At 40.8% G+C, this 13,652-nt stretch overlaps 1 non-coding gene and 1 pseudogene across 1 annotated transcript; one reads left to right on the top strand and one right to left on the bottom strand.

Annotated features, from left to right (window-relative positions):
• The first annotated feature begins 9,073 nt into the window (after positions 1-9,073).
• Positions 9,074-9,209, top strand: LOC116889506. The gene has a single exon (XR_004386452.1). It is a non-coding gene; the product is annotated as a small nucleolar RNA SNORA17 (small nucleolar RNA).
• A 3,121-nt stretch (positions 9,210-12,330) lies between these two features.
• On the bottom strand, positions 12,331-13,408 carry LOC116887972 (annotated as a pseudogene).
• Positions 13,409-13,652: the final 244 nt, after the last annotated feature.

Here is a 13,652-nt window from a genome sequence, read left to right as displayed (position 1 = left end):
GAGAAAAGCATATCCAAGGACCTCTTTGCCTTGCTCTTACCAAACTGAACTAGTATTTTGGAGATCTACAATTTAGAAATACACAGAGCAGTTCTGAGAAATGAGGAAAGGTAGGGTTGGATTTCTATGCTGAAGAGGTAAATGGAACACCAGCTAGTCCTGGCTGTTGCTAGAACTAGAAAGGTTTGTTTTCTCCTATGTGAAAGTTTGTCAAATTTAAAAAGTTTTCATTTTCATTTAAGGTTTTGTAATGCTGCCAATCATAACAGAAATATCTCGTTTTGTAAAATAAAACTAATGCAAGTTTTGTTTTCTAATCATAAAATTGACTAAGCCAATGTTATGTTTAGAAGGCTTAGTACCAAAATCAAACATTTTCATGACAAATAGAGATCTTGTCAACATAATGTAGGCCAGGGATTTTTATAGAGTTTTCTCAAAGACCCAAGTAAAGGGAAAAAATTAGTTGGGATGTTTAGATTGGGAAACACTATCATCAGTTTGAGAGTCCTCAGCCAGAACGGGGTTATTTTGATGACTACACAGGCTCCCCTTTAAGACACCGTTTTCACTCAACATTAAACAGTAGCTACAGTCACGAAGCAGAGATCCCATTGCAGCTATATGATACTTGAGGTGTACTCTTGGTGTGAGAATCATAGCAAAATGGACGGGGAATGACACTCCAAGAGAGTGGCTTAGTACAAAGTTTTAAGGAAAGAAAGGCTTTTAAAAATCAGTGTTTGGGTAAATCAATACTAAAGACACCAAAACAAAACACTCACCCGTAGGATATGAAGAGGATGTCTGTGTATCTAACAAGCTCAGGACTCTCTGAGTCTCAAGGACAGCACGCTGAAAATGAAGGTAACCAGGTATGGCGGCTCATGCCTGTAATCCTAGGCAGGATTGTTGACAGTTCCAGCCCAGTCTGGTCTAGAGCATGAGACCCAGTCTGAAAAATAAAATAGAAAAGAAAGAAGGAGGATGAAAAAGGAAGGATGGGGGGAAGGAAGGAGGGAAGGAAGGAAGGAAGGAAGGAAGGAAGGAAGGAAGGAAGGAAGGAAGGAAGGAAGGAAGGAGATACTAAAATCATTCTGCCTCTTTGAGAGATGCCTAGTTTTACAGCACAAAGGAAAAAGGCTTGAAAGCAAACTAAAAGGGGCCTTTTGTTTTTCACTCCCAGGGGGGTAGAGAGCTTCAGAGTCTCCACTGGGATAGTCGTGGCACTGACTGGAGTTTGCTGCCTACAGAGTTTTGAATGTACTTACTAGTCTATAGTTTCCATAGAATCGAATGCACCTCTTCAGTAAGTGAAATGCTTTATGGTGCTAAAGAAAATGATTATCCCCATTTTTCTTCTTTGCCAAGCCCCTTAAGCATTTAAGAAAATTTAAAGTAAAAGCATTTAGAGACCCTTTTTATGAATGTAACCTGTTTCTGTTTGACACATGACACTGCAACTTTAAAGTTAGGAAATTATTTGCCTTTTTCTTTTAGAATTAAGCTTTATAAATAATCTGTAGAGTCAATTGAAGTATAAAGCTTAAGGACCACTCTTAAGACGCCTACAAAATCTTGTATATTTTTAAGTGTGCCAATTTGTAACATATTTTGTAAGTGTATATTTTTCTTAGAAAAGTGCTGTGAAGTGTCTGTATGTGAGAGTTTTCCTTTTTCTGCACCACTATGTGCTAATAAAAGGATATTTACTTCAAAGTTTCTGGTTTTAGAAACCATAATACAAAGAAAAAACACTTTTGTTGGGAATTTTGTAACAGAAAATATGTTGTGAAAGAGTGTAGTGATCTTGTGAAAAGAAAATGAACATTTGTGAGCTTCTTGCTGTTTTATAGAATTTCTTGTAAATTATTCTTGTAACACCTCTGGTTTTGTTGTTCTTGTTGAAAAAAGTTTTAAATATTTGTGACTGAATGTATGGTGAAACTGTCATAATGTTACCTAGCTGAGTTTTGTTATTGTTTATGGAATAAATAAAAGAAAAGTTTAAAATACTGCTTTAGAATCATATGTAACAGTTAAAAAAACATTTCTAATTGAATTTATATCTTAAATAAACAGTTCTTCTGCAGTCTAGAGCAGTGTTTCTCAAACTGTCTCTAGGAATAGAGCAGTTTTTCTTACAATCCATGTCAAAATGTTATAAAAAAATGAATTTCTGAAAAAGTAAAATGAAAAAAATAGGCAAAATAAAAGCCCAGGTATATTTGTATTTAGATCAACATATAAAGCTATCATTCAAAACACCATAGAGAAAAAGAAAAAAATTGCCAGATATCGGTATCCTGTTGGAGAACAAATATACAAATCAATGTCAAGTTGCCATAGAACTGAAACACACTAACACTTTGAGTAAGACCAACATCATTACCATCGTTTGGGAACTTGTTGGGAATGCTGAATGCCAGGCTCTGTGCCAATTCAACAAGATCCCTAAGTGATTTGTATACATGGAAACGTTTGAGAAGCACTGGGCTAGAATTTTGTGTCCTCAAATTTGGACATTATTCTCTAGGTTGTCCCTTCAAATAACGTTAAAACAAATGGTATTCTTCATTTGCGGTCCAGATGACATCTGCAGAGAAACATTCCTCTCAACGTGTAAAAACTGTTTGTTGAAAGTAATAAATGTTGATTTGCCTGGTACCAAAAATGTCAGATTTGCCATAATTCCCTACAGTTTCCACATTATCCTATTTACTGTTCGGCCATGGTATCTACTTGTTTTAATAGGATTTCCCAGCTTCTGTCCCACTACAGTATTCCCAGTCTATTGATGCTTGCTATGTCTAGAAAAGAAAAAAAGTCTTTACTTTTATGTCCCCAGACATTTGAACTGCTTGCCAGAGCCTAGAGCTCTGGCTAAGCACAAGTCATTGTGGAGCACAAAAGCCAATAACCACTTCCTTGGTTTTGAATATCATTACTCAAAGAAGCTGAAAAATGTTCATGAGTGAGTGCCCCTCTTCTCCCTGGAACAGATCCACCTTCATCATTCCAACTACCCTTTGATTTCCCACAAATGTCTCCCAAGTTCCTGAATATACATTTCCAGTTATAGACCGGCCATCTACTTAAACGTTCTGCAACATCCTCAGACTGAATTATTCAAGATTATTTTATAATCTTTTGCCATCTGAGTGTGCCTTTTCACAGTATTAATCTTGCCATCCACCTCGTAACCCACATCAGCAGCTCCTCATCTCGGACCTCATGCCCATCTGGTTACATTAAATAATTGTACCTAAGTCCATTGTCACTACTTTAGTTAAGCTTTTAGTTGTATTTTACCTGTGCTACTTCATCATTGTCTTAATTTAGTGAGTTTTGGTTGGATTTAATGCCTAGAAATTCTGCAGAATCACAGAAATTTTAGCCTGCTAAGTAAAAACATTAAAGAATTAAACTCTGCTATTAGTTCAGAGGTTATCTTAGCATCAAAAGATGATGAGGCGGTCTCAATTTCAAATACATTATATTATCTTTTTTTCTCTTCAACATGTGTCATGAGAGACTGAAACCAGACGTCTCAGACCATGATCACTTGCTCCTATTGTTGGTGGGGTTTGTTTAGGTTTCATTTGTTGTTTTGTTCCCTTTTTACCAGAACATCTTTATGGAGAGGGTATGGCAGAACAATGTTACTCACTTCATGGTAGCCAAGAAACAGAGATACAGAATTACCTGAAGATAAAATTTATCCTTCTCGGGTACACACTCCCGATAACCTACTTCCTCCAAATGAGGTCTACCTCCTAGTTTCTACAACCTCCCAATAATATCATGGGAAGAATTCAGCAACGGATGTATCCACTGGTGAAATATTACGACCCAGTGACTTCTCCAAAGCTCATTAGCTAACAAAGAAGTCTTTAATACATGAGCCTTTGGGTAATTCAGATTAGACCATAGCAGGTTATTATGGTACTGTGTTTTTTTAATAGTTTTACATTTGAAAATAATTGAGAGTGTAGTTATTAAACCTTTCGGGCTACAATCAGCTTGATATCTAATTATGTCAGTGAGTCTTATCCACAAAGTTTAATGAACTCAGAATTTGATAGAATTTCACAGGTTTTGCAGATTTGTAATTACTCTACTGAGCGGGAGCATGAATCCTATAAAGCATTTTCCTCACTTATAATAAGTTCTCTTAATCTGCACTTTCTACAATGATCCAAGGCAAGAACTATCATTATTATTATTGCCTGCTATGTGACAGCTACTGTACATGAATAACAATTTCTCAAAACCATTCAAAGAAGGTATTTTCTCTATCTTACATATAAGAAAATTGGGACAGAGAGTTACAGTTCACTTCCTCAAGATGACAAGATAATCTTCAAAGAACCCACTAAAGTTGGTAAAGTCCTTTCAGTCTGTCCCTTTATGAGCCCAGGTTTCTAAATCAAGACACTTATTTCTAGAAAAAACAATATTGACTATATACAACACATCACAAATATGATAAATATTAATTCTGACATTCATTATATAAAATAAACAACTAGCTTTGTGGTGGAAGTTGTGTTAAATTTTATAAAAACAAGGAATTTAAGTGTAAAGTGCCTATTTTTCTCTAGGAGTCCACAAATGAAATAGGTACAGTTTAATAGTTTATATGGAGACATACCCAATGGTCAGTTTGTTTATTGGTGTTATTTCAGTTGTTTGGCAGTTCTGTTTTATTATTTTATGTGTTTGAGTGCTCTGCTCAGATGTATGGGTGTGCACTACATATGTACCTGGTTCCCATGGAGGTCAGGGATGGTTTTAGGTTCCCTGGAACTGGAAGTATGAAAGCTTGTGCTATTTGTCAAAAACTAGGAGCTAACACCAAGATGTTGCAAGGTAAAAATTCTATTTTTTTTATGGCAAGTTCCAACTTAAAGAAAGCTGCCCAGACTAAGAGCAAGAGTGTATTTTTATAATAAGCAAGCAAGTGATTACAAATGTGGAGTTTGTATTATTCTTATGATCATGGGAAAAATACCTGTTGTGGGCTTATTATCAGATGGTTCCAGTAACATATAATGCAACAATGGAATCTATGTGTGACATGTGAATCATAAGATTATTGAGGAAGAGTAAGTCAAAAAACAAAGTTCATTTTTAACTAAGGACATGATCTAAGAGAAGAAAAACATTGTTAAGAACAATATAGGAATAAATAAGAGTCTAACATTGACTAAAAAAGAAAAAATGAAGTCAACTGTTCCTTAACACTTGTGAAACTCATGTAAGTACTGGGACCCAAACCTGGGTCCTTACCTGGGCTCTACAAATAAATTCTCTTAAGTGCTGAGTCCGCGGCTTCCTTATTTTTAATTTTTTTTTAGCTTTTTTAAATTTTTATTTTTTTTATTTAGATTTGTTTTTTGCATGAGTGCTTTTTGCCTATATGAATGAATGTGTGTACACCATTTGGGGGCCTGTCAGGTGAAAGGTCAGAAAAAGACATTGAAACCCTGGAATTGGAGTTACAGGTGATTATAAACCACCACATGAGTGTAGGAACAAAACCAATGTCGTTTGCAAGAGCAGCCAGTGCTCTTAAATGTGAAGCTATCCAGCCCCATTTTTACAGTTTTGCTTTTGAGAACTACATACAGAGCACTACATCTACATCACTCCTGCCCTTTTCCTTGTCCAACTCTTCTCTTCCCATATTCACCATCCCAAATTTATGATCTCATATATATATATATATATATACACACACATACATATGTATATAACCTACTGACTCCAGTGGGAGTTTGTCCCTGAATTATCCTCCTCTCAGCAGTCATTGACCACCTGTGGCTCTTCATCTAGGACTAGGACCATGTCAAGTTTCTCTGTTCCCATTGACATGTCAACTGGTATTGTCATTATGCTAGACTTGTTCAGGAAACCATACTGTTGAGAGCTCATGGGTGCATTTTCCCAAGTCATATCTATGGGGTATGATTGATTAATGGTGCTGAGCCTCTGCCTCCTACAATCTTTCTGCCCCCTCTCCCCTGATTTGCACTGAGCCTTAATGGTAGGGATGGCATTGCAGATGTATCAATTGTGGCTAGGCATCCTGCAGTCACTGATTCTCTTTATTTTGACTAGTTGTGGATCTCTGTAATAGTCTCCATCTGATGCAAAAAGCTTTTTTTATAAGGTAGTAGGCTATTATTTATCTGCAGATATAAAAGATAATTATTTGGAAACTGATATCATATTGCTTTAGGAAACTAACAGTAGTAAGGTCTATGACCAGACCCTTGTTGGCTAGGTTTATAGTACCAGACAATTCCCTCTTGTTGAGCAGGTCTTTAGTTCAATTACATAGATGTTTGTTTCCCCCACAAATAAAAGTGATACTGCTGCATTATTGAGGATATCTTACCAGTTTATCATTTGTTGTGGCTCATGGGCTTTTCAGCTAGGTTGGACTGCTGCTTGCTCCCCTCCTTTTGATAGCCTGTATTGTACCCTCCTATACTATGAGAGCCATTCTTTAGGTAAAAGGCTTCCAAGCCACTCCTAACAATGTTCCTCCAACCCCTGTGTCCAAAGGCTATCTTCGGTGATATGCCCTTACATTTAGCCTCTGGGAAAAAAACAAAGGCAACAGCAATAGCCTATATTGTTATTAGGGTCCTGGAATCCCCTAACAAACAATTTGAGAGGAAGTTTTTCATTCCTGTTGCTGGGAGTTTTATAAAAATAATTTATGGTTTTGAAGGGAACATTATTACCCCCAAGTGAAGTAGTTATTCAAACTGTATATATGTGTTATTTAATTTTGATAAAATTAGATAATGTGATCCCCTTTATCTTTTCAAACTTATCTGTTTTCTGTCCTGTCCCCCTGTATTTCCTTCCTTTTCTTCTTACCAGTTAAAGACTCCCCCTCTCCTGTTCATATCACTCTACCCTTCTGTCCTCCTCTCTAATGCTCCTCAACCACCCTTTTGTCACTTTTTCCTTTTCTGGTTTCTGTGCTTCCTCCAGTTTATAGGCACATCTAAGCATTTGGAACCAAGACCACAAAAGAGAACATGTGACGTTTGACTTTCTGAGTCTGCGTCACTTCACAGAGTAGAATATGTTCTATTTCCACCCATTTACCTGAGAGTTGATGATTTCATATCTTCCTTTACGACTGAATAGAATTCCACTGTGCATATGCAGCACATTTCATTATCCATTCTTTGGCTGAACATCTAGGCTGGCTTTCATCCTAGCTGTTGTGAACAGGGCAACGAATGTGGATGGCGCACATGTCTGTGGGCCCGAATGTTGAATCCTTTCGCTTATGCCAAAGGAATGAATACAGCTGAGTCATACATTTATTTTTGGATAGTTTAGTTTAATTTAGTTTAGTTTTATATAATTTATTTCTCTTATGATCTTTTAGTCACAAGAAATAGTAAACCAACCTCTCAGTCTCACCAAACTACAAATATTTCTTTGAAATCAAGGGTTATGGTGGAGAAAAGCATTTTTGCATTTTTTTGGCTCATTTTATTTCTTCCCTAATAACAACCAAAATTATTTCTACCTTTTTGAGAATTCTGACACTCATTTCCAGAGTATCTGTACAAGTTCGTCGTCATAGCAAAAATGAATGAGTTCCTCTTTCCCCACATCTTCACTGACATTTGTTCTTATTTTTATATGTACAAGCATGTACATGCTTTTCTGAATGTGCACCATATATGCCTAGGTACCTGAGGAGACAACAAGAAGGTATTGGATTCCCTGAAACTGGAGTTAAAGGCAGCTGTGCGTTGCTCAGTGTGGGTACTGATAGGTAACCAGATCCCTCACTGAACCATATCTCCATCTCCAAGTTTTGTTTTGTGATGAGCCTCCTTATGTAGCCTGAAGCACTAATCTGGAATGCCTGCTGCCTCGGTCTCTAACGTACTGAGATGACAGATATGCACCATAGCACCCTGCTGCCAGTAGCAGGTTAAAATAACAATCACATAGAAAGTGAGATTGCTACTGTCGATTAGAACCTGGAATGGAAAAATCTCTATCCACTCTAATAGCAGAATCAATGTCACAAAATGTCAGTCCCAAACTTCTTGCCTTCTACTCTTCCTTTTATTTGGGAATCAGGTGTCGGAGCATGCTAGTAGTGTTTAGGATTAATTACTTTAATCCCTGTGTTCCAAAGTCTCTGCCCCAAAACCAAAGTATAGTGCTAGCAGTCTAACTCAGTGATTGAGCACGGGACCTTAGGTTTGAGCCCACACACCACACATACACACATACACACAGAGGGGGACGGAGAGGGAGAGGGAAGACTGAACTGGGTCAGGGAGTCTACATAACCTTGTGTTCCAGCTTAACAGTTCTATCCCTCTCAGGCTTGTCATGAAGCTCGAAGAACACACATGAACACACATGTGACACTTGTGACGTCTTAGTAACAATAAACAGTCATGTCTTGCTTAACAACTCTGTTTATTAGATACATGCACATAGCTACATGGTTCTTTTTGTGGGTTTTTTTTCCTTTTCTTGGTTTTGGTTTTTTGAGACAAGGTTTCATTGTGTAACAGCCCTGGCTGTCCTGGACCTGGCTATATAGACCACACTGGCCTTGAACTCACAGAGATCTGCCTACATCTGCCTCCCAAGCACTAAGGTTAAAGGCGTGTGCAGCCAGGCTGGGCTCCATCTTCATAGTTCTTATTTTGATTTTTAGAGGCCACTTCAGATGCTTCAAATATTTCTCTTTTTATTTGGCTACCAAGAAAATTAGTAAACTACCTCGAAAAGACTTAGATCTTCATTTGGAGAAAGATGCCATTTTGAAGATAAAATTAGAAAAGCTATTATATGAAACGTGATTGCTAGAACTAATTTAATATTAGTGGCAGGGTGAGATAAAGCTGCAAATTATTAATCATGAAACCTGGACTCTACTCCTGGCTTTGCTACTAAGTTAAATTGAAACATATAAAAATCATTTTCCTCTGTGTTTCAATGTTCCCATCTGGAAATAAGATTGGACCACATGGCTTAGCATTAAAGGCATGAGGAGTTAAAAAAAAAAAGCCCTGCCCCTGGAGGCATTGCAGATGTGACTGCTGTGTCATATGTGTGTCCATAGATGGCAGAGAGGAGAGAGGCTATGTCTGTCTATGCTCAGCGTTCTGACCTATGGACATCTGAATGGTTAGTAGCCTAACATTTCCTGGAAGAAAAAAAAAAGGGGAGCCTGAGATGACCACCACTGCAGTGCCAGGTAGGCCTGGATGGGCTCTCAGGATGGTAAGCAAGTCTGAAACTAGAAAAACCCCCACTGGGCCACAGGGCCCAGGCAGGAGTAAGCCAGAGATAGATGGTCACTTGGGTGGGCCGGCGGTAGAGGAGTAAGCCTGAAATGATCACCAGACTGGTACCATGGGGTCCAAACAGGGAGCTAGCCTGAGATGAGCAGCAGTCTGGCATACCTCAGGCCTGAGGATGGGGCAGACCGTGCTCGAGATGACCCCTGTCTGGTGGGGCATTGCACTCCTAAGATCACTCCTGAAATTACCCTAGACACTCAGAGACTCTGGATGCCACTAAGAGGAGCAAGCAAGTGGTGGAGAAATGAGAGAGAAAAAGAAGCAGAAGCATGTGAACTTCATGAAGAGGCAAGGGGCCAGGCGTGGGGTAGTGAGGACAGCCAGATGTGAGTAGCCAGTGATGCCACCTGGGTCCCTGGTGAAGTCCTGGCCTATGCTGACACTGGGGGCCACGTCTGGGTCCGTGGCTCTGCAGAAGCAAGGGTCTGTTGCCACCAAAGGCCGGGCAGATATCCCTGGTCTGGGATGCTACTGGGGACATGAGGGATACCTGAGGGCTGTGGGGCAGGCCCCATCATGGGAAACTGGCCCTAGAGGCATAGAACCTTGCCCATAGCCAGCCACAGTACCTGGAAGAGTGGGCCCTGCACATTATGGAAGTTTCAGGTTAGCCAGCCTCAGGGTTGTGAGTGTGGGAGAGCTGGCCCTGCCTCTTGTCTACTATGTGGCAGTGTTCCCCATCCTCGACCCTTGCCATCTAGGACAAGTGGGAGAGCTGGCACTGGGGTCATGAGAAAAAGAGAGCTAGTCTTGCCCCAGACCTGGTGCAGTACTCAGGAGAAAAGGCCCTGTACTGTGTCTGGGCAGCATAGTAGATCTGACCTTGGCTGTAGTGGTTACAAGTGACCCTGGCCCAAGGGTGTAAGCACAGGAGAGCCAGCTCTGCCTCTTGTTTGCTGGGAGGTGGCTCAGATGAGGGAGAGACATTCTCTTTCCCCCTCCCTCATTCCTCACCATCTGTGGCAGATGAAAACTCTTCCCTGGATTATGAGAATGGCAGAACTGGCCATGTCCCTCACTGACTGCAGCACTCAGGAGAGCAGGTCCTGGACCTTGCCTGCGTACCACAGCAGGATAGAGTTGGCCCTGGTTGCACGGATTACAGAGAAACTGGCCACAAGAACATGAGAGCCAATGCGATTACCATCTCTGATAACTCTCAGGCCCAGATCCAAGGCTTTCAGTTGGTCCACCCCAACATTTACCCCATCGATGCTGGAGTGCACGAAGGGGCCAGTTCTATAGATTCAAAACTACAGGATCTCCATGACACAGGGCAACAGTAGGATATCCAAGAGGAGCCCTGTGAGGATCCAGTATTGATAATGTGGCAGAAGCCAGAGACCTCATACCAGACCAATGACTCATTGCAATGAACATTTGCAAGTAAAGAAGTGTGGACAAAAAGGAATACTGTGGACACACTGACACGCTACAGCGCCCACGAGTTTGTTTTTTTTTTTATTGAGGGGGGTTGCAAGGGTGAAGGGCAGGTTGGCAGGGAGGGGGAGATGAGTAGGATTGGGGTGCATAATGTGAAGTTCACACACACGCACACAAACACACACACACACAAGTTTGAAAAATCTTTTTTAAAAAAAGAGCGTGAAATATGAAATGACATACTGGATTTTAATACAAGCTTCTCTTGCTAGCAAGATTTACCTCAATTTCCCAACATGTAACACGTGTGTGTGTGTATGTGTTTGTGAGAGAGAGAGAGAGAGAGAGGCGAGAGAGAAGGAGAGAGAAAAGAGAAATGTGTATATATATATATAATGCCTCTTTCATAGGACTTAAGTAATAACTGAGATAATGCATATAAAACATTTAAAATGCTAACTGCTACATTTATAAATGCCCAATAAATACTATTGTATTAAAGGGTCCCTCCTACAATTTAAAACCCATGATCTATTATCTAAGCTGCTGTGGCTGAATTGGAATTCACTGATGCTACAATAGATGTTTGTTCTTTATTTGATTAACTCAACAAATTGAGATTGAGTACCTCCTACGTCTCAGCAACGCTAGGTACCGAAGATGAAATGACTGTCAAAATAGAACTTTGTCTCTCCTCATAAAAAAATCATACAAGCACTTTGTCTGCGAATGTATAATTTAAAAATAAAATAGGGACCCTAAAGTAAGAGGACATACTTCTATGGAAAGCACAAAGAAAATTGACCCAGCAGTTGAGAGCATGTACTGCTCTTCTAGAGGACGACGGGAGTTCAATTCACAGCACTCATGGTGGGCAGTGCATAACCAATGCTCTCTTTCTGCAACCCCGTTTTGCACTTACGCATGTGGTATATGCAAACAGAGAGACATACACACACATACTTTTTTTTTTCATTAAAAAACGTGGTCTGTAAAGATCAATAGGATTTACTCAGGTGAATAAAATGGGGACATGTGGTCTTTTGGCAGGAGGAAGCATTTGAAACTACAGAGATCTAACATGCAGAAGACAAAAGGTTGAGTTTGACTGTGTACAACTTTATAAATAGTTTAAATAAAGAACTGATTGAACAGAAGCAAGCACAATGAATTTCAACACAAGCAGGAATGTAAAAAGTAAGCTTCATTATCCTTACCCCTTCTCTTTAATTTATATATTAAATAGAAATGCCCTCTGTGTCTTTTCTCAGAAATATAGCAGTGTTGTATTATACAAGTATGATCCTCTCATAAAATTCAGACAGACATTACTTGTACATGGCTTCGAAATAACCTCAATAGATCTAATTTCTACCTTCTAAAAGTTGGATTTCCAGGACTCCTTCTAGCCCAGGCATTTTTTAATAACCATAAAACACATAACCATGTAATGTACAATGGCTAATATCACTTTAACTTAGCATGCTTCAACTTAACCCAAAACTTAAGATATTTAAAATAGGAATGTTTTTCATAATTCCTTCAGTGTTAGATAGGAAGCCAACTCATCATTTTCCGTTTAATAAAATGCCCTCAGAAAACTATTAGGAATTGCTGGTGGGTGCACACCTGGAGCTGGTGAGTGCACTCCAGGGGCTGGGGGATGACCTCAGGAACTGGAGGATGGATCCCAGATGGTGGATGGACCATTGGTGCTGGGGGTGTACCCTAGGAGCTTGGGGATGGACTCCAGATGTTGGTTGGTGTAATACTGGGGCTGGGGGTGCACTCCAGGAGGTGGTGGGGCATTTGGGGAGGTCCAGGGGGCCCAGAGGGAGCAGGCCCAGTGGGAGCATAGGAAGAAGAAGCAGGCCACCAGGTGGAGGTGGGGCCAAGGCTTCAGGGAGTGATGGACAAGGAGGTAGTTCATTCATGAGTTGGGGCGGGGCTGCTTGATGCCTGGGGGTCCTGCTGGAAGGCTGGGAGGGGTCCGGGGCTTCATCATCTTAAAGTGGAACTGAAGAAAAAACTGCTTGGTCTCTCGGCACCAGTGGGTCCAAAACTTGCCCTCAGCCTTGTCAATCTCCCGGCTCAGCACCTTGAAGGCAATGGTCTCATAGGACTCAGCAGCCATGAGCACATACTACCAGCGGTGGTTCAGGGCCTCGACCCCTCTGCTCATAGTCAGACATGAAGCAGTGGCGTAGCATGATGCCCTCTGCAATCTCAGGGTAGTCAATCTGGAACAGCAGGCTCTGCTGGCCCATCTCTGTGTCCCTCTGATTGGCCACTTTGTAGCTAGGGCGGCCAATCTTCACAAATTTCTTCACTTTCATCTTGACCTTCACGGGTGCAGGCTGGGCGGGGGGGGGGCTTCTTTGGCCTCCTTGGCAGCTCGCCTTGACAGCCTGGCCAAGGTAGTTGGATGTTTCTTCCCTTGGGTATGGACCAGGTAGCTCCCCTCAATGTTAAGCAGAGTCCAGTAGAGTTTGCACTCACAGGATCCAGGTTGTTCTTCATGAAATATGGGTCCTTGTTGATGTCGATGGTTTCCAGGGCCAGTTGCCTGCAGGCGCTCTCTCAGCTCTCTCCAGCCAGATTGCTCTCAAAGGAGGAGGCCATGCCCCCACTCCTCCAGGTTGGTGCTAAAAGTCCATGATACAGGCCTGGGTGCTTTAGGGGACAGGAAGAAACCAGCACCAAGGCCTCACTACCTGAGCTTTACCTCTGCCTTAATTTATTTGTTTTGATTTTTTGTTTTGTTTTGTTTTTTACTTATTCACTTTAGATTGTACTTACTGCCCCCTCACACTCACCCCTCTCCCACAATCCTTCCCCTATCCCTTCCCCTTCTCCTCTGAGAGGGTGGGGGCCCCTGAGTATCCCCCCACCCTAACACTT

Source organism: Rattus rattus, chromosome X (genome assembly GCF_011064425.1).
Source record: "Rattus rattus isolate New Zealand chromosome X, Rrattus_CSIRO_v1, whole genome shotgun sequence".
NCBI classification, from domain to species: domain Eukaryota; kingdom Metazoa; phylum Chordata; class Mammalia; order Rodentia; family Muridae; genus Rattus; species Rattus rattus.
Note: the sequence above shows the minus strand (reverse complement) of the source record. Positions and strands in the feature narration are given on the sequence as shown.